At 43.6% G+C, this 21,079-nt stretch overlaps 1 protein-coding gene across 3 annotated transcripts in view; it reads left to right on the plus strand.

The window, feature by feature from the left end:
- Positions 1 to 21,079, plus strand: part of LOC135507809 (catenin alpha-2) — a 679,445-nt gene that overhangs the window by 437,130 nt on the left and 221,236 nt on the right. The window lies entirely within an intron of this gene.

A 21,079-nucleotide genomic window follows, 5' to 3' on the forward strand; every position in this document is an offset into this window, starting at 1 on the left:
CTCTCAGGACACTGGGATTAGGGGTTGCACTCCACTTGAAACCATAAGGATCACAGAACACGCTGTAACCATGACATAACAGATGTCATAAGAGTTACGACAGCTGCTATTGTCTCATAAATTAGTAGCACTGGCCTGAAACAACAATCTGCAGACTTGTGTGCATTTGTAGTTTTAGTCGAAGTCAATTCAGGTCAATTAAAAACATATGCAATTATCTTTAGATATCTTTAGAAATATCTGTATTCAAAACTGTGTTGCAGTGAAAGTGCAGATGGAACACACTTCCCCAGCGTTTCTCTTTGAAATATCCCATGGGAGGCACACAGTACATGTTCTTACATTAACAGGCTGTGTGGGATGCTTGCGCAAGAGGTTAGCAGTAGCAACAAAACAAACAAAAAAAGACTTTCCTCCTTGCCGGAGAGCACATTCGATATAGCGTTATGTAACACTGTCGTTGAGTTCTACCTTCAATCCCCTTCATGGTATAGGAATGTCTTTGTAACAGGGTTTGGTAGTGCTACATACATTTGTCATATATTCTACACTGACCGTATTCTTTGCCTCAAATCCTATATTACATTTCTCTAACTGTCATTATGGGAGTGGTCAAAAGTAGTGCACTAACTAGGGTGCCATGTAGTAGCGATGCACCGATATTACATTTTTGCCGAAACACGATATTTAAAATGTTTGCTGCCTTTTAAGCATTATAGTGCCGTTAAATAGTTAACACACACACATGGACGCAGCGATCTAAGGCACTGCATCTCAGTGCAAGAGGCGTCACTACAGTCCCTGCTTCGAATCCAGGCTGTATCACATCCGGCTGTGATTGGGAGTCCCATAGGGCGGCGCACAATTGGCCCAGCGTCATCTGGGTTTGGCCGGGGTAGGCCGTCATTGTAAATAAGAATTTGTTCTTAACTGACTTGCCTAGGTTACACACACATAAACACTGACCAAAAATGTATTTTGTTGGCATTTACTTATGTCCCCATTTCCAGTGAAATATATTCAAAACCTATTTCTTTCACTTACTTGCTGTGCTGTTTCATTGTTCATTTGTTCAGTCGTTTCATTCTCACCCACGATTTCATCATGCATGTCAAGCAGTGAAGTTTCAGCTCTATCCGAGGCCTTCTGTCGTGGGTCCTCTTCCTCGGTGCTCACTGTCACTGTGTCCATTTCCATCTTGTCCATCTGTGTATGTAACATTTCACGTAAACCCTGTTTCTTGTCTGCATCGAAGTAGCGGTCCTTGTGCAGTACATAGCATCGAGCATGGTGGCGAGCAGGCGTTTCAGTGCCGTGACAGAGGGTATCACGTCTGCTGCAGGCGCAGTTGCTGAGCTTTTTCTCGAGTCAGTCGTCCGAATGGAGCTCGCTAGTGTGTTTGTTCATGTTTCCAAGTTTCAAACAACCAGCACATTCATGAGCATGAAATACGTCTTTCCTCCGTACAAAAACCACGACGACCCATTGTGTCGTCAGACTCAGCATTCTCATGGGGCTGACATCGCTGGTCCAAATGTCAGTCGTGAAGCCAATAGCAGTGACGCTATTACTGTGTAACTCCGGTAGGGCAACATCTGAACAACGGTAACGTTTGTGTGTGCTCGACCGGTGCACGACCAGTCAGCGAAAGCCAACATCACCCGCGACGGTTGATTGTCAAGGGCAATGAACCCCATTATCTTGGCGTTAATGGGTTTCGCCTTTGAGTCGCATCGCTGAAATTGTATTACTCTTTCAAATGACTTGCTCGACTTGTTGACTGCTCGATCCACACAGCAGACATTGTGGGCTTAGTTAGGAATGCTGTGTTGCACGTGTAGCGCACAATTTTACTAGGGCGTCATTACGTCATGTACCTATGTTAAATAGGTATGCATGTCAGCTTTGACATCAGTATTAAACTAAACATCGGGGCAATTCCGATATCTTCACCGATATATCTTGTATCCCCAATGTGTAGCATTGCGTGATCAAGCCAGAACAGCTCATAGGGCAGGAGCCTATCTCCTGTTTCAGTAGCGTGAGGCAGCTTGATGTACAAGTACACCCGCTGGACTCTAGTCCCTCAGAGGGCCTTACAGCCAATCGATGTCCTTGGTGCCGTGTGCCAAGCAGAGACACATCAGGTCCCATTGTTACAGTATTCAGTACGACTCAATCGGGTTTTGAACTCACAACCTTCCAATCTCAGGGCGGACACTCTACCACCAGGTTACAGTTCACGGCGTAGTGGTAACTTCTTTTTTAACAGGGTTCCGTAGTGCTACATGCATAGTCTTGTGCGGTCGCTGGACCTTGTTCTCTGTCTCAGATCCTATATCACTTTTCTCCAACTGTCGCGGTGGGAGATTATGTTCACTGTTACTGATTCGAGATGCACTGGTTTCTGGCTATTAAGTTGTTTCGAAGCATTGGCTTTGTCTCGCATGTGAATGTTAGAAACTAGCGAATGAACACTTGTCTGTCAGATCCTCTGTTACCACTCCAAGCCATCGGGTTGCCGTTGGGAAATTTTGAGATGTGTCCTTTTCACAATATCCTTCCCTTTTGTTTATTTGCTAGCTTAGATAAGGAAAGAAATATGTTTTTCTATTGCTGTGTTTTCGTTATGTCACTGGCTTCTCCCCAAATGACACCATATTCACTATATAGTGCACCATTTTTTTATCAGAGCCTTATGGGCCCTAGTCAAAAGTAATGCACTACATAGGGAATAGGGTGCTATTTGGGATGCAGACACTGACTTTGAGGGGCTGAAGGGGCTGAGGTTCCCCAAAGCACTTAGTTTGTTCCAGCTCTCAATTTGCAAATCTGCCGCCATGTATAATCCAGCTCACTAGTGGAGAGGAGTCTCTACACATGCTTTCAATGGCAATTAACGACCTAATTGCTTTATCTGAATGGGGTTCATCATAGCTTACTCTGAAAGGCATACAAGTTTACTTATTTTTCTAAATACTTAGTTTAGTTCTCTGTTTTTTTTAAATGCATATCTGTTTTTTTTTACTTTGTAATGCAATGCTTTGTGGTTTCTTGAATCCCATCCCGAGGTAAATATCTGCAAATCCAATTGGATTTTTTTTTAGGCTTTACATATACCACTGTATGAACAAATTCCAAAGGGAACCTAGGACAGAGTTGAAAGTTCCCTGCGTGACACAGGTAGCAAGGCGATGGTGAATAACAACATTAAACCCCTGGTGAATAGACTGGTCCTCTCTTCCCTCTCTTTACCCCTACCCATTTTGTTACCATTCCACACAACCACAACAGATATTGCAGAAGTAGAAGGTTGGGGGGGGGGGACTGATTTACAGATAGTAATTTCATTCCTGGGGCTTAGCTATTTCCAAAAATGAGATCACAAATGTAATCTATAATAGGATTTAGCGCAACAGTGTCAATATTTGCGTCCTCGCAAGCGGTAAATTCCGATGCCCGCAATAACCCGAGCCCCTCTAACAGACTATATCTAACAGATAAACAGTACTTAGCAGGGTGGCTTGTACCACCTCCCTCTCTCTCTCTCTCTCTCTCTCTCTCTCTCTCTCTCTCTCTCTCTCTCTCTCTCTCTCTCTCTCTCTCTCTCTCTCTCTCTCTCTCTCTCAGCTTTGGTATGTATTTATTTAAGCTGTACAGCTTCACCTAATAAACACAAGGCCTTGCTTTGAGACCGGGACGGCTCGATACACAAAATAGTACATTCAAGCGAATTTACTTTGCTATTAATTTGAGCTGTCGGAATGTAATGATCGAGATACAGGATATATGGTGGCACGCTTGTTAGTCAGTCGATATGATGGGGCTGAGTCGTTGGACTCAAGATAGATGGTATTTATTGTGGCTCTTGCTTTCAGATGTTTGTTAAAGGCATATTTTTACCACAGAAGTATATTGTCATTTTCTCCACCAGCATGAATTGACCTGCACAGTAAATATAGTGTATAGTGTACACACACACACACACACACACACACACACACACACACACACACACACACACACACACACACACACACACACACACACACACACACACACACACCCCTCCCACACATACACCAACCCCACCTCCCACACACAGAATTATCTCCGTGGCAACGCTTGAATCCATCATGGCGGATAGCATCGAGGATGATATTAGATGCAGCAAACATGCTAAAGCAAAAAGAGCCCCTCCGTCGTCTCCCCTCATCTCCCCATCCCTGACAAGCCCCGTGTGATATAAGTAAAGTAGGCTAGTGCCAGCCACACACACACCTTACTGCCTCACGGAGAGAGCCTCGTCTGCTACCTCAGTGTTTGTAATGATGAGTTTCCTTTATTTCTTCTTGAGAGTTCTCTGTTTTTTGGTTGTGGTCTCTCTCTCTCTCTCTCTCTCTCTCTCTCTCTCTCTCTCTCTCTCTCTCTCTCTCTCTCTCTGCCCTTTCTCTCTGTCTCTGTCTTTCTCTGTCGTTCTCTGTCTCTCTCTCTCCCTCCCTGATATGTTTTCAGCACACTCTCAGACACTACGGGCTTCTTTATCCTCACACTCAGAGTGGCAGACAGCTCTGTAAGCAGTGGCCTGTTGTCCAGCACAAACAATCCCGGGGCCACACACCTGCACTCAGCCCGGGCCCTGGAGTCGCCGTGGGAACGGTGTGTGTGGGAGGCACTGTCAGGCAGAGTTACCTTTCACAGACTCCCCTCATGAAAGTTTGATTGTGGCCTCACACAGAGCAAACAGGCTGGGTCAGTGCACCCACCTCCCTCCTTCGGTTAGTTGCCTCCCTCCTTGAGCTGTTGAGCTGGACTGTATGTTTGTGTTTGTGTGCGCGTGTGTGCGCATGCGAATGGAGGTGGTTGGCTTGTGTGTGAATGTGTGTGCGTGTACATTACTGTTCTTTCACCGCATGGAGTGGCTGGTGTGTGTGGGTGTGTGTGTGTGGGTGTGAGCTTGTGCGTGCGTGTGTGTGTGTGTGTGCCTATGTGCATTAACGGTGTGAGTGTGTGTGTGGCTTGCTGTTTTACCACGGGCTACACTCTGCACTCCCCGCTATGTTTAAGTGCTTCTAATACATGCCCCCTTCCCACATACAGTAGATACCAAACAGGACCACAGTGAAAGCACTGAAAGGTTTATAATTGTCAGGTGTGCTCCCTCTCCGGCCTCTAGGTCACCAGGCTGCTCGTTTATGGAGCACACCTGTCACCAATGTTGCGCGCATTTGCGCAGAATGACACTCACCTGGACTCCATCACCTCCTTGATTACCTGCCCTATATATGTCACTCCCTTTGGTTCCTTCCCCAGTCGTCATTGTTTCTGTTCCTGTAATGTCGGTACGCTGTTTGTGTCTCTTGTTTTGTTCATTTATTCATTAAATGTATTCGCTCCCTGAACTTGCTTCCCAACTCTCGGCGCACATCGTTGCAATAATGTTAAACATAGTGACACAAGGCAGCGTTTTGAAACACATTGGCTGGTGTACAGGTGTGTGTGCTAAATGTGCTCACATCCAAAGTGCAGGCTCAATATCATGGTCCGGAGTTTGCCTTGGAAACCTACGAGACGGTTGAGATTAGAGTTAAAACATCTCCCTTAAAATGATGTCAAAATGGAAATGAGAAAGTAACATCTGATGTGTCAGTGTGCATACTCCACGTATGTTTGTGTGTGTGCGCAGGTGTGTACATGCATGCCTCTGTGTCTACATGGACATACTTGCCCGTGCCTAAAACACTGCCGTTCTTCCATCATGCATTCTGGCTGACTACGGCTACCCAAAGTTCCCTGATACCCTCGGTGCTTTGTTGGAAAGGGCGAGAGAAGGCTGAGAGAGGGCCTGTGGCACCACCATGATGAATCAATCTTTTAACCATGACCGATGTCGACCGCCCCCCCCCTTTCCTCGCTAACAACCACTCCACTGTTGCACCGAGACCGGACTGCTGTCAACCGCTTTGAGGTAATAGCCAGTGATATATTACACGGTGAGAGTTGACCGGGAAGGGTCTCTATGTTTACTGCGGTTCTCTGTGGCGTTTGCTGGGCCGCGACGTCAAGAGCATGAGAGATATCTCATTGGGTCGTTCTAGAAAGTGGTCTGTAGGTCTGTAAGCCCGAGGCGTCAAACTGGGGTTAACCAAGTACTAATGTGGGATCTTAATTTGATCACTCTTTTGCAGGTGAGAATTGTCCTGTGATTCAGGAAGTGCAGACTTAGAAATGAACGGACAACCTGCACCAACACATACTGTTATATTAACAGTATTCCACTTTTCATGTAGCCTTATTTTCACCAGCTAATAGCCTAACCACCGATCAAGCAACATCCTGTTGCTTCAGGATTATTTTGCTCCAGCAATATACTGTAGGTCAGATTAAGATCCTACATCTGTATAGCACTCAACAATGGCCTTGGTTGTGAATGGAGGCTGTTGTTTCTCGCCATTTCAAACTATGTATGAACTCCAAAGTGTTCTCGCTCTGTGACCGAACATGCCCCCTCTCCCTCACTCACTCACTCACTCTCTCTCTCTCTCTCTCTCTCTGAGTGTTGCATGACCTCTCTATCTCATGCTTTCAATTCAATTATCTGTCTCTTCCTCTCTCTCTATTCAATTCAAGGGGCTTTATTGGCATGGGAAAAACTCTTTACATTTCCAAAACAAGTAAGATGGATAAACAAAAGTGAACTAAACAATACATATCACACAAGTTCCAAAGTAAGTTGTATTTTATTTATCCTTTATCAGTTAAGAACAAATTATTATTTACAATGATGGCCTACCCCGGCCAAACCTTATCGACAATGGGTCAATTTTTCCGCCGCCCCATGGGACTCCCAATCACAGCTAGTTGTGATACAGCCTGGAATTGAACCAGGCTTGATCACTGCAATGCAGTGCCTTAGACCACTGTGCCACTCGGGAGCCTATTTCAAATGTCATGTATATATACAGTGTTGTAGCGCTGTGCAAATAGTTAAAGTAGAAAAGGTCAAATAAATAAACATTAATATGGGTTGTATTTACAATGGTGTTTGTTCTTCACTGGTTGTCCTTTTCTTGTGGCAACAGGTCACAAATCTTGCTGCTGTGATGGAACACTGTGGTAATTCACCCAATAGGGAATGGGAGTTTATCAAAATTGGATTTGATTTAGAATTATTTGTGGATCTGTGTAATCTGTAATCTCTAATATGGTCATACATTTGGCAAGAGGTTAGGAAGTGCAGCTCAGTTTCCACCTAATTGTGTGGGCAGTGTGCACATAGCTTGTCTTCTCTTGAGAGAGTCTGTAGTCAAAGCTTTCCTCAATTTTGCGTCAGTCACAGTGGTCAGGTATTCTGCCACTGTGTACTCTCTGGTTAGGACCAAATAACATTCTAGTTTGCTCAGTTTTTTTGTTAATTATTTCCAATGTGTCAAGTAATTATCTTTTTGTTTTCTCATGATTTGTTTGGGACTAATTGTATTGCTATCCTGGGGCTCTGTGGGGTCAGTTGTGCCTTTGTGAACAGAGCCCCACAACCATCTTGCTTAGGGGACTCTTCTCCGGGTTCTTCTTTCTGTCGGTGATGGCTTTGTTATGGAAGGTTTGGGAATCGCTTCCTTTTAGGTGGTTGTGGAATTGAACGTCTCTTTTCAGGATTTTGATACTTGGCGGGTATCGGCCTAATTATTTGGTGTTTTACGTTGTATACTGCAGATAGTTTTGCAGAATTATGCATGCAGTGTCAATTTGGTGATTGCCCCATTTTGTGAATTATTGGTTGGTGAGCAGACCCCAGACCTCATAGCCATAAAGGGCAATGGGTTTTATAACTGATTCAAGTATTTTTAGCCAGATCCTAATTGGTATGTCAAATTGTATGCTCCTTTTGATGGCATAGAAGGCCCTTATTGCCTTGTCTCGTTCACAGATTTGTCAAAGTTACATGTTGCGAAGTTACGATGTTTAGGCCGAGGTCTGTATAGTGTTTTTGTGTGCTCTAAGGCAACGGGGTCTAGATGGAATTTGTGGTCGTGGAAACTGGAACTGTTTTGGAACACCATTATTTTTGTCTTACTGAGATTCACGGTCAGGGCCCAAGTCGGACAGAATCTGTGCAGAAGATCTAAGTGCTCTCTCTCTCTCTCTCTCTCTCTCTCTCTCTCTCTCTCTCTCTCTCTCTCTCTCTCTCTCTCTCTCTCTCTCTCTCTCTCTCTCTCTCTCTCTCTCTCTCTCTCAGCCTTTCATATGTCCTCTCTCTCTCTCTCCTTCTCTCTTTCTCATTCTTCATAGACATATTTTTTTTTATTTCTCAGTTACATCTAGTTTGTAGTTTTGGCAGTAACCTTGGTTTAAGGTTGGAAGCAAAATGTATGATGGCAATGGTTTTGTTGAAGAGTTGATCATTAGTTTTGTTGAAAAGTTTATCATTATTATTCAAATTCACGCAGGTGGGAGGTCAGTGGGATCCCTAAATATGCCAACAAGTAATGTTTCACTATACTACCACAATCCTTTCACACCTGAGAAAAAGCATATTCAGACATGACAACAAAATCGTAGTTTTACAACCTTCAACAAATGTCTTGTAAGTCGCTCTGGATAAGAGCGTCTGCTAAATGACTTAAATGTAAATGTAAATGTCTTTGCCAGTACGTTTAAAATCACATCGAAGGCTTGCTGATTTCAAGACAGCTTTCAAATAAAACACAAAATCGACCCGGGCCTTGCGAAAAGAACATGCACCTCGATCGCCGAAGAGTCTAAGTCACCTATTTGTTTTGACTCTGCGCTCAAAAAAAAAATTCTAACAAATTGGAAGTGAATGTTGAATTTGTCCTGGAAAGACGAGGTTGCAAACTGAGAATGAAAATTACATGAAGTAATGGTAGGTGTTTGTGTTAGGGTCGCTTTGAAAGAGCATGGGGTAATAAACCAACGTTAACCGTTGGCCTACGCTCGTCGCTAACGGACATACGGTATACATTTGCCACTGCATTTCTATGATGCATAAGCAAAATGAAACTATAATTAAGCTAGGCTGAAGACTGAGACTAAAATATGTTATTTGCAATATCCGCTGAGGGGAAACATCAACTTTGCTAAAAGGTCACAATAAGTATGTTCGTGTTTCCACGGAAACTCTGAGAAGTTTGTGAAATGAGGTTTTTAAATTGCAGGTTATTTGAGGTACTTCCATGTCCTATAACTTATTGCCTAGATGTATAGTGATAGACGGGGAGCAGCGTGGGTGGGCGGATAAATGCGAGATGCACCCAAAGCACATGAAGTTCTTTCCACAACTCCTTCCCTTCTCTCCCCTTCCTCCTTCCATTCCTCTCCTTTCCTCCCTCCTTACCTCTCTCCGTTCCTTATTACAGTTATTCTCCCAACTGTTTCCCCTCCCTCTTCTTTACCCCCCCCCCCCCCCCCCCACATACACACTTCAGCCACAGAAGACAGAGAGCTCTCTGTGCCGCCATAAGTGCCGTAACAAGAGAAGAAGTGCTTTTGGCCATCTCGGTATCACAGGGTCAAGCTCTCCAATTGATTATTTATCCCACATTTACATAATGTTTCAAGGCTGATTCTCAACTGGCACCGTATCCCCTAGTTCTCCTACTGTTGACCAAGGTCCGTAGAGCGCTGGTCAAAAGTAGTGCAGAGTATAGGGATAGAAAGGTGCCATTTGGGACACAGACAAATGTGTAGCGGGTATGTTCTATGGCCTAAGTATTTCCGCTATAGATCTGATTGCTCAATACCCAACAGGCTGCTCCAGGCAGCTATGTATGGCAACCAATCCCTGCAACCAATGAGCTCCACTGCCACTATGCAAGAGCCTGTTGCTATTTTACGACCCTGTGTCAATCAATGGCTCACTTTTATGTGTTTCCCACGACATCTATAAGACTGGCAGTTGCCGACCGTGACACAATGCAATCTAAGCCTAGAATTGAAGGCAGACAGTTTTCCTGTTGAAAAACAAATGATAGTCCCACTAAGTGCAAACCAGCTGCATAATGATGTGGTAGCCGTCCTGGTTAAGTGTGCCTTGAATTCTAAATAAATCACTGACAGTGTCACCAGCAAATCACCCCCACACCATCACACCTCCTCCTTCAAGCTTCACGGTGGGAACCACACATGCGGAGATCGTCCGTTCACTTCCTCTGTGTCTCACAAAGACACGGTGGCTGGAACCAACAATCTCAAATTTGGACTCATCAGACCAAAGGACAGATTTCCACCGATCTGATGTCCATTGCTTGTGTTTCTTGGCCCAAGCAAGTCTCTTCTTATTATTGGTGTCCTTTAGTAGTGATTTCTTTTCAGCAATTCAACCATGAAGGCCTGATTCACACAGTCTCTTTTCAACAGTTGATGTTGAGATGTGTCTGTTACTTGAACTCTGTGAAGCATTTCTGAGGCTGGTAACTCTAATAAACTTATCCTCTGCAGCAGAGGAAATGATGGGTCTTCCTTTCCTGTGGCGGTCCTCATGAGAGCCAGTTTTATCAAAGTGCTTTATGGTTTTTGTGAATGCGCTTGAAGAAACTATGAAAGTTCTTAAAATGTTCCGGATTGACAGACCTTCATGTCTTAAAGGTCAGTAGTTTCTCTTTGCATATTTGATATTTTCATAATATGGACTTGTTATTTTACCAAATACGGCTATCTTCTGTATACCCCCCCACACCTTGTCAAAACACAGCTGATTGGCTCAAACGCATTAAGAAGGAAACAAATTCCGCAAATTAACTTTTAACAAGGCACACCTGTTAATTGAAATGCATTCCAGGTGACTACCTCATGAAGCTGGTTGAGAGAATGCCAAGAGTGTGCAAAGCTGTCATCAAGGCAAAGGGTGGCTACTTTGAAGAATCTCAAATATAAAATATATTTAGATTTGTTTAACACTTTTTTGACATGATTCCATATGTGTAACTTCATAGTTGTGATGTCTTCACTGTAAAATTCCCTTAACAGATGTCTTCACTGTTATTCTACAATGTAGAAAATAGTAAATATAAAGAAAAATCCATGAATGAGTTGGTGTGTCCAAACCTATATACTGAACAACAACATAAACACAACATGCAACAATTTTAACAAATGTATTGAGTTACTGTTCATATAAGGAAATCAGTCAATTGAAATAAATAAATTAGGCCCTAAACTATGGATTTCACAGGACTGGGCAGGGGCGCCATTCAGAATTATTATTTACCCCGCGAAAGGGATTTATTACAGACAAAAATACTTCTGAGTTTCATCAGCTGTCCGGGAGGCTGGTCTCAGACAATCCCGCATGTGAACAAGCCGGATGTGGAGGCCTTTGGCTAGCGTGGTTACATGTGATCTGCGGTTGTGAGGCCAGTTGAATGAACTGCCAAATTCCCTATAACAACATTGGAGGTGGTTTATGGTGGCCAAATTAACATTCACTTATCTGTCAAGAAGCTCTGGAAGACATTACTGCAGTCAGAATACCAATTGCACACTCCCTCTAAACTTGAGACACGAGTGGAGTTGTGTTGTGTGACAAAACTGCACATTTGAGAGTGGCCTTTTATTGTCCACCGCACAAGGCGCACCTGTGTAATGAAAATTATGTTTAAATTAATTATTAAATTATGTTTAAAACTGTTTGATATGCACGCACGCACGCACGCACACATGCACGCACACACACACACACTCTCTCAAGGATAAGGGAAATCAAGGAACGATATTATTGAGATTGGCCCCCAGAGTATGTGGGTGATTGTATTGGCAGGGAGATGTTTGCATGGAGCCAGAGAGGCACGTAGACCTGAGGGCTATGAGAAGCTATGCTGCTGCTATTACCACTATCTCAAGCTCTGGTGCTGGGCAGGCTTTGGAGAGATGAGTGAGAGAGGGTTGCGTCCCGATTCTCGTCCCTTCTCTCAAGGTGTGTATTTGCACACTCTCTGTCATGGATGGATTTAGAGGCATTTGATTGATGTAAGCATTTGCCGGAGGGAGTTTTCTGCTATTTTTGTTGTTGAATCTATGCAATGTAGTGTACCTGACCTAATAAGACCTCAGTAACCCGCACTTCGAAGCGTAATCATTAGTTAATTAACACAGGTGCATCACATTCGAAGTCTATTTGGTTTTCCAGCCAAAGTCATAGAAATGAACTATTTTACATGGCATGCTTATCATTTTAACCTGCGGGAATTAGATGATTCATTGAGATGATTTGGATATCAAGACATTGTACTTGGTGGCTTGAGAAGGAACTGTCTAATTATTGGTGCCAAAAGGAAGACCTACAGGTAAGAGAAAAAAAAGCACAGTTCAGGTGGTCTTGAAAAACACTTGACCCTATAGATTATATTGACTTCAGCAAAAAAGTGTGTGACTGTTTGCCCGTATGTATGTGTGTGTGCAGGTTCATACACTGGGTGTACAAAACATTATGAACACCTTCCAAACCAGTCTCAAGTGGCCCTATTTTGTTTAAGGCACTGCTATGTGACTTCATTTTGATATATGCTGATGGACGATGCACTCTTGTTGAAGTTCTGTTTGTAAATGACTATTGTATTTCATGTTACAAGTCAGGCACTGCTGGTTATTGTTGTACCTTTGTTTCCATATGCTCCTGAGAATTCAAGCTACCCATGTTTACAATTATACTACATTGAAAATATAATTACAAATTACATAAGGAGGAGAAAAGGAGAGGCTGGAAAAAGACAGGACAAACACTGGTACGCTTGACAAACAAGACGAACTGGCACAGAGAGACAGAAAACACAGGTATAAATACCCAGAGGATAAGTGGGGAAGATGGGCGACACCTGGAGGGGGGTGGAGACAAGCACAAGGACAGGTGAAACAGATCAGGACGTGACACAACTAATGTCTGCAATTCTCCAGCTGTGATCCTTGGAGATTTTTGGGCCACTCAAACCATCCTCCTCACTGTGCGTGGGATCTGTATAGACACATGTCCTCTTCCAGGCCAGTTGTTAACATCTCCAGTTGCTTTAAACTTCTTAATTATTGCCATGATAGTGGAAATGGGCATTTTCAACCGTTGAGCTATTTTCTCAAAGCCATTTCCTGATTTGTGCAGCTCAACAACCACACATCATTACTGTATTCTCTCGGGTCTTTCCCATAGTGATGGATGACTATGGGAACTTGGCCTGTGTATCACCTCATATTTATACCCCAGTCATGGCTTACCACTCAAGTGTTCCTAATGACTCAGATTAACTTAAAAAATGAATGTCTAATATGAATGGGAATATACTTCCTAATCACTCATAACAATTTCATGTGGTGCTAATAATTGTGGCACACATATTTCATTAAAAAAAAAAAAAAAATTAATTCACATTTATCTTTTTCAATAATTTTACTTCAATTAAAGGTTTTGATGTTTTTGAATATTTTTAAAGAAAGACTAAGAGAATGAACAGCAAATCATTTTTGTTCACATCCCCAGTAGAGGGCGCTGTATCCAGAGGGTGAATAGTGTTTCTCTACCTGGACAGTAGATATAACCAGAGCTATATATTTAGAGAGTTAGGCCAACTTTTAGAATTATGAATATTATTCTAGTTCTAAACATTCAGATACATAGCTTTTTCTAAATGTATTTAATTATTTCCTGTGTGATATTAATGTGGTGCTAACATGGCTGCCGTATCATTTTTAAGTGTCATAAATGGATCATAATTCAGAAGCCTCAATGTCCTCATCGCACTAAACACAAGGGTCTGGGTGTAACCCATTTGGGATGAAGCAAGTGTGTCAGATATCTATTTAAAACATGAAGAAGAAGAAAACAAACATTCTAAAGCCTACCTAAAGCAAAACATTTAAAAGGATGAGGACAGCCATCGTTCAACCACGTAGAAAGGGATCCGTGAGCATTCATTTCAGGTGCAAAATAAATGCAAATGTGAATCAAACCCTTCGTTTGTACAGATAGCCGTAGTTCACAATATGCATATTTGTCTGTGGAAGTGTGAATGAGGATTCAACAGTATGGGTGTCGACAACAACAACAATGCATTAGTTCGACATTGACTTTGTTTTGCTGGTGGTACGCTCTGATCTGATTTGCTTTCTGTGTTGGTTCTAGTTCCATATCCCCGCCTGTGTTTGTGCCATTGTTGTGCCGCATGCTGTCTGATATTGTCCTCCTTTTGGGAGGTATTCTATGGGCATCTACAACAACACTAGCTCTGGTTTCATTTGCTTTGTCGTGTCGCTTTAGCAGATCTGCGTGCTTGTGTCATTGTCCTGTTTGTTTGGGCATATTTCTGGGGAGTGTGCGGATGGAAGTAGCAGGTGGGGGGGGGGAGTGAAAAGAGAAAATACCCTATTTGACCTAAATATGTAGAGAGAGGTGGTGCTGCTATTGCTGCTGGCTCAGACAGACAGACAGACAGACAGAGAGCGAGACATACAGACAGACAGACTGTAGCAGGAGATTAGTCAGGGATCAAGAGGCTCTCAAAGCGACCTAGCTCACAAGCAAACTATGGACGACAGAGAGCAGACACCGAAACCATGCTGCACTCTATACTCCTTGCTAACCCCTGCCGAGGCCCATATGCTCTACTCGGCACGTACACTAACATAGTATGACATGTTTGATCTGTCATGGGGTGCTGGTATTTACCTTCTGGCCCTGCGTAACAGGGAAAAGAGGCGTTTCATGTACAAGCATGCAGATCTCCGACATTCTGTCCCCTTTGTATGTGGTTCCATGTGGCTCAGTCGGTAGAGCACGGAGCCTGCAGGATTGTGGGTTTGTTTACCACTGGGTCCACCTATACAAACATCTATGTGTGCACTTTGGTCTGCAGAATTGTATAGATGCCATGATATATTGTATGCTGTTTGCACTCCAGTCATGTAAAGTAAAGCAGTGACACCAAGGCAAAAACCAAGGCAAAACATTTTTACAAAATACTTTTTGGGAGTGTTGCACTTACAGAAGTGTACATGCAGTGTCTTTGGTGTGCCTTCTACAGTCAATAACAGGAATTGACTGGGCTCAATCTGATGGCGCAGAGTTATTTGACATGCGGGATAGGCGACTGCCGTAATGAGAGACTTTTTTTCGTTTGAATCTTCTGAATGATTGCGACTTGAATTACAGTTCAATTTAATGGAATGGCTTTTATGATTTAATTTCAGGCCGTGTGTGTGTCTACAGTATGCGTGCCCCTGTGTGTGGAGCTGCAAGGAGCGAAGGGGAGGTGTGAGAGGTGGCTCACTGATTGCTTTGTGGTTCGCTCCATCCGCGGAAATGAAACCATTTGTTCTGTGTATGTATATGCTGTATCGCCAACGTTCTCTTAGACGAGCTACTCTTTTTGGTTGGCGTGCTAATCTTTCAGTTGGTTTCTGGTGACTCTCTTTTTTCTTGTTGTTGTTGTTGCTTTCTTCAGATGCTTTCTTTCTCATTGTTCCTGTTGCTATTGGGAAAGGGGGATGGCTACAGTAGTCCGCTGCACAAATGAATGTATTCAACCGAAATGTGTCTTCTGCATCTGAATCAGAGAGGTGTTGTCATTGGTGACCGACGAGCAGTTGTTGTTGGGGGTTAACTGCCTTTTGCTCAAGGTCTTGCCGGCTTGGTGATTCGAACCAGCAACCTTTTTGTGACTGGCCCAATGCACTTAACCACGAGGCTGCCTGCCTTGTTGAGTCTCTTCAGTAGTGGTGCGCGAAGGGAGAAAGAGGTAAGACACATTGGTGATACAGCTGCTACACAGTCTGCTAAGCTATATGCTCCATACGTTTTTTTTGCAAAAGTGTTGCCATAAAATGTAGTAATTAATATGCCAGTCCTTTGAGTGAATGGAACCTCAGTGCTTGGCACCCTGTGCTGTAAACAGTGCACTGAGACAATGGTCCTCCTCTTTTTCTCGCTCTCCCTCTCTACGTCAGTCCATCCCTCCTTTCCCTCAAACTACCTGCCTCTCACGCCACCTTTCTCCTCACTCTAAAAAAAAAAAAAAACAGCTGACCCTAGCGTCTACCATTTCTCCCCAACAGTTTCTCCCTCAGGAAATGTTGCCTCTTGCTCAGAGGACCTCCAGACACAGACGAAAACAAAATGAGAGTCAGCCGGGGCCTGTCTCATGTGTGTCAGTGCCCTCCACCTTTGTTGCTTCACGTTGAGGATTGTGGGGGAGGAGGCGGGCGCCTCAGGCGCTACTTGTTCCGGGGGCCATCTGGTTCCATTGGATTTTGGCCTCGTTCATCCTACTCTCTCTCTCACACACTCCTTTTTTCCCCTTACTATCATTCTCTCTCTCTCTCTCTCTCTCTCTCTCTCTCTCTCTCTCTCTCTCTCTCTGTCTCTCTGCCTTCTGTCGCTATTACCATCTCTATATCATCTCTCTCACGTGTGTACTCCCTCTCTCTTTCTCTCTCCCACTCCCTCTTTCTTACCACTCACAACTTTCTTAGTGTTCTGTTATTTGCTGTTCTGTACTCTGTTCAGTTCATGTTAAGTTAATTATTTTCTCAGTTCATGTTCTGGTCATGAAATAAGGTACCTTCTGTTTATGAGGACTTGTTGCAGGGGGGAAAAAGCATTTTGCAACGTAACAAAATGTGGAAAAAGTGAAGAGGTTTGAATTCTTTCCAAATCCACAGTACAAATCATAGATTAATAATAAATACCAAACACAAGCAAAAGATCAGAGTTTTCTAACAGTATAATGCATTTAATGGGTACTGTTCATGGCCCTGTCACGAAGATGTGTTTTATACGGCCTCCACTTAACATTCAACCTTGAAAAGCTGCCTATTAGAAACACCGCGGCCCAAACCCCTTACCAGTAGCATTGTACTGTTCTGCTCGCCAGGTTCGCCATTGTCATGCATTCCATCAAACACTCACACGTCAGAGAATTTCATATTTCATCAACGAAAAGCACCACCAACAGACAGATGAAAAGGATCCTGCCCGACACGTCAAGTTCAAAGCGTTAGTGACGGCACAGATGGTTAAAATGGCCAGTGATTAGTAAGCCACACCCTTTTCTCCCTGTGTGTCTCCTGTGCTTCTCTGAGGGAGAAGAGGGCGGTGGGACAGACACATCTTTATTCATCACAGGCGTTTGACAGATCTGACAGTGTGCATTTGCCTCGCGGGTTCACCTTTCCATTCAAATGGGCTTAGGCCTCCCCAAGGTGGAACTGTGAGCAGTTCATTCTGCTGAGTGTGTGTGCGCGCGCGCGCGTGTGTGTTTGTGCGCGCGCGCGTGTGTGTGCACGCCTGTGTACGTCCGTGTGTGTGTCTTGTGGTTGTGTGTGTGTATGTGTGTGTGTGTGTGTGTGTGTTGTGAAATAGCAAGGAGCTGCACAACCAAACACACACTCATCTAACATCCACTTCATTGTCATCGGGGACCCTCGGGTTTCATTAGTAACAACTTAAACACATGCGCTCACATCACTACTCCCACACACTGATCCCAACATTTCAAACAAGGAAATAATATTGGCCTTAACGAACCATTGTGTTTTTCCTTTATCCTTTTCTATCTGCAGATGCTCACCCACCACTGTTGCATATGGATGTACTAGGCTATTATCACATTTGTTTCAACAAGATAATCACGTAACATGACCCCCGTCGTGTCAATTTACAACAGTTGTCATAGAAACTGAAACAATAACACAGTGTCAATGCAGTCGTTATTGATACGGTCATCTACTTCCATTGGCATTCAGTTCAAGTGCGATAAAGTGGTCTAAAGGTCAGTATTCGGTCCCACATCCCTAGCACGCAGTGACTGCTTGTGACTCTAAAACTCTTTGCATACATTTTCCAGTTTGTTTTGCAGCCATTTTCCCAGCATATTAAGCCAAGAGCTTCATCCACAACAGATTGGCCAAGGACAATGTCAGAGTGTATTTCAATAACGGAAAAGCTGCGAAAGTAGAGTTGAAAATAAAGAGAAGGGAGGAGCCAGAAAGGTAGTGTTTGGGAAAGATTTGGTGAAGTGGTTAAAGAGGAGGATGGCAGTGCTGGCTGTGTTATGTGTGATGATTGTGAGGCGCTGTACAAATTCGACAGCCTCAAGATGGGGACGTCAATGGAACTGTAGCTTACTGTTCAGATTAAGTGGAAACTGACATCTGGACACAGATTGTAGGTCTATAACCTCTCACATAGCCTTAATATGAACTCTTGCAGAATTAAGCTTTGCTTTGAAATGATACACCAAGCGAAGGCATAATGACTCGGGAACAGGGGTGGAGAAATAGGATTGATGTATTTCTCTTAAGAGAATGCGAATGCTCAGTGAAATACCATCTGTAGAAGGGCCATCTTTCAACCAAATAAAATATGTGTCCGAGCCGAACTGAAATCACATCAGGAACATGTTGGGTTGTTTTCACAGCTTTCTATTTCCTTACAACCGGTCAAACTGATGTTATTTCCATTTGTTTTGTTCGTACATTTTCTCCCCTGTCCCTCAATGTTTTTGCTCCGCGAAAGAAGATGACATAGAAAACTTTACCGATGTCAACTCGATTGAAGCATTCGTTCTATCGATGTATTTCGTCATCGAGGGCAACATTATGACAGAAGAGAAGCTGCGTGTGTCTAATTATAGAGGTTGACTAACGAATAGCTTAACAAAAATGTTGGAAATTATAATTGGACAGGAAAAAATCATGCACCCCTGCCAAAAATTGTTCCGCCTGCCTTCTTTGAATTTAGCCTATAGCGCATTTTCTAAATGTACAGGTTAAGTTCGGGTGCGGGACTTAATCATATAGTCGTGCGCTTGCAGATGGGTTCTTAACAATTGCGGGCAGGCGGGGTGAACAAACAGCCGACCCACGCACCACTATTATGTAGGTTGGTCTCTGACTAGACCTTTGACAGCCAAAGTTAATTGGAATTTGTGACTTTTGACTTTCTGTCAGAGGACGGTGTGTACGTGTGCTTGTGTGTGTGTTTCCATCCAAAGTTGAATGTTTTCACTCCATTGTTTAGTGCTTGTTTAGTACATATGCTATATATATATATATATGTATATATATATATATATATATATAGAGAGAGAGAGAGAGACCAGAGAGACACCAGAGAGAGAGAGAGACCAGAGAGAGACCAGAGAGAGAGAGACCAGAGAGAGAGGGAGAGAGAGAGAGGTGTCTTAAGACAGGAGAGAAACCATGTCGAGAGAGAGCATATTGTGTCTACAGTGGAATACACTGAATCTTGCTTACATAAATGCATGTGCCTGTGTCAGTAGGCCTGTACATACAGTGCCTTCGTAAAGTATTCAGACCCCTTGACTTTTTCCACATTTTGTTAATTTGCAGCCTATTCTAAAATGGATTCATGTGTTATTTTGTTCTCATCATTTGTCATTATGTTCTCTACACACAATACCCCATAATGACAAAGCAAAATCAGTTTTTTGGAAATGTTTGCAAATTCTTCTCTGCATATCCTCTTAAACTCTGTCAGGTTGAATGGGGAAGGTTGCTGCACAGCTATTTTCAGGTCTGATGTTCGATCGGTTTCAAGTCCGGCCTCTGGCTTGGCCACTCAAGGACATTCAGAGACTTGTCCCGAAGACACTCCCGCATTATCTTGGCTGTGTGCTTAGGGTCGTTGTCCTTTTGGAAGGTGAAACATTTGCACCAGTCTGAGGTCCTGAGCAATCTGGAGCAGATTTTCATCAAGGATCTCTCTGTACTTTGCTCCATTCATCTTTGCCTCGATCCTGGCTAGTCTCCCAGTCCCTGCCGCTGAAAAACATCACACAGCAGGACGCTTCCACCTCCAGACATGATGCTTGACATTCCGGCCAAAGAGTTCAATCTTGGTTTCATCAGACCAAATAATCTTGTTTCTCATGGTCTGAGAGTCTTTGGGTGCCTTTTGGCAAACTCCAAGCAGGCTGTCATGTGCATTTTACTGAGGAGTGGCTTCCGTCTGGCTGAAGAGATGGTTGTCCTTCTGGAAGGTTCTCCCATCTCCACAGAGGAAATCTAGAGCTCTGTCAGAGTGGCCATCGGGTTCTTGGTCACCTCCCTGACCAAGGCCTTTCTCCCCCGAATGCTCATTTTGGCCAGGCGGAAAGCTCTTGGTGGTTCTAAACTTCTTCCATTTAAGAATTATGGAGGCCACTGTGTTCTTGGGGACCTTCAATGCTGCAGAAATGTTTTGGTACTCTTCCCCAGACACAGTCCTGTCTTGGAGTTCTATGCACAATTCATTGATCTCATGGCTTGATTTTTGCTCTGACATGCACTGTCAACTGTGGGACCTTATATAGAGAGGTGTGTGCCTTTCCAAATCATGTCCAATCAGTTGAATTTCCTACAGGTGGACTCCAATCAAGTTGTAGAAACATCTCAAGGACGATCAACGGAAACAGGATGCACCTGAGCTCAATTTAGAACCTCATAGCAAAGGGTCTGAATACTTATGTAAATAAGCTATTTCTGTTTTTATTTTTAACAAATTAATAAATGAAAATTAAACCTGTTTTCACTTTGTCATTACGGGGTATTGTGTGTAGATTGCTGATAAAAATATATATATTTAATACATTTTAGAATAAGGCTGTAATGTAAAAAAGAATGTGGAAAAAGTCAAGGGGTCTTAATGTTTTCTGAAGGCACTGTATGTGTGCTTGCATCTTCAAGCCTGGATGAAGTGGGTTTTGGTGGTTGTGTAGGGGGTTGTCTTTGGGGGTGTGTAGGGGGTTGTCTTGGGGGTTGTCTTGGGGGTTGTGTAGGGGGTTGTGCATCAGTCGGGACCAAAGACAATCCGCCGGGAAACGTTAGGATAACGTACATGGAGCGATAAAAACCATAAGCAGGGAGAGAGTTGGAGACAGACAATGAGCCGGGTCCAGGAAAAGTCCCCTCTGGGAGGATAGCCTCATTCAGTATGCCACCCGTGTTTGATCATGACCTTACTGTTGCATGTCCTTGGCGCAGAGCGCATCAAATGCCTTTTGGGGGATTGACGGGTTTGAGGCTTCACAGGAGGCTGGTTCAGCCCGATCAACCCGCTTCACTTTATTGTGTTGTTTTT

The sequence above is a fragment of the Oncorhynchus masou genome, chromosome 21 (genome assembly GCF_036934945.1).
Source record: "Oncorhynchus masou masou isolate Uvic2021 chromosome 21, UVic_Omas_1.1, whole genome shotgun sequence".
In the NCBI taxonomy this organism is placed as follows: Eukaryota; Metazoa; Chordata; class Actinopteri; order Salmoniformes; family Salmonidae; genus Oncorhynchus; species Oncorhynchus masou.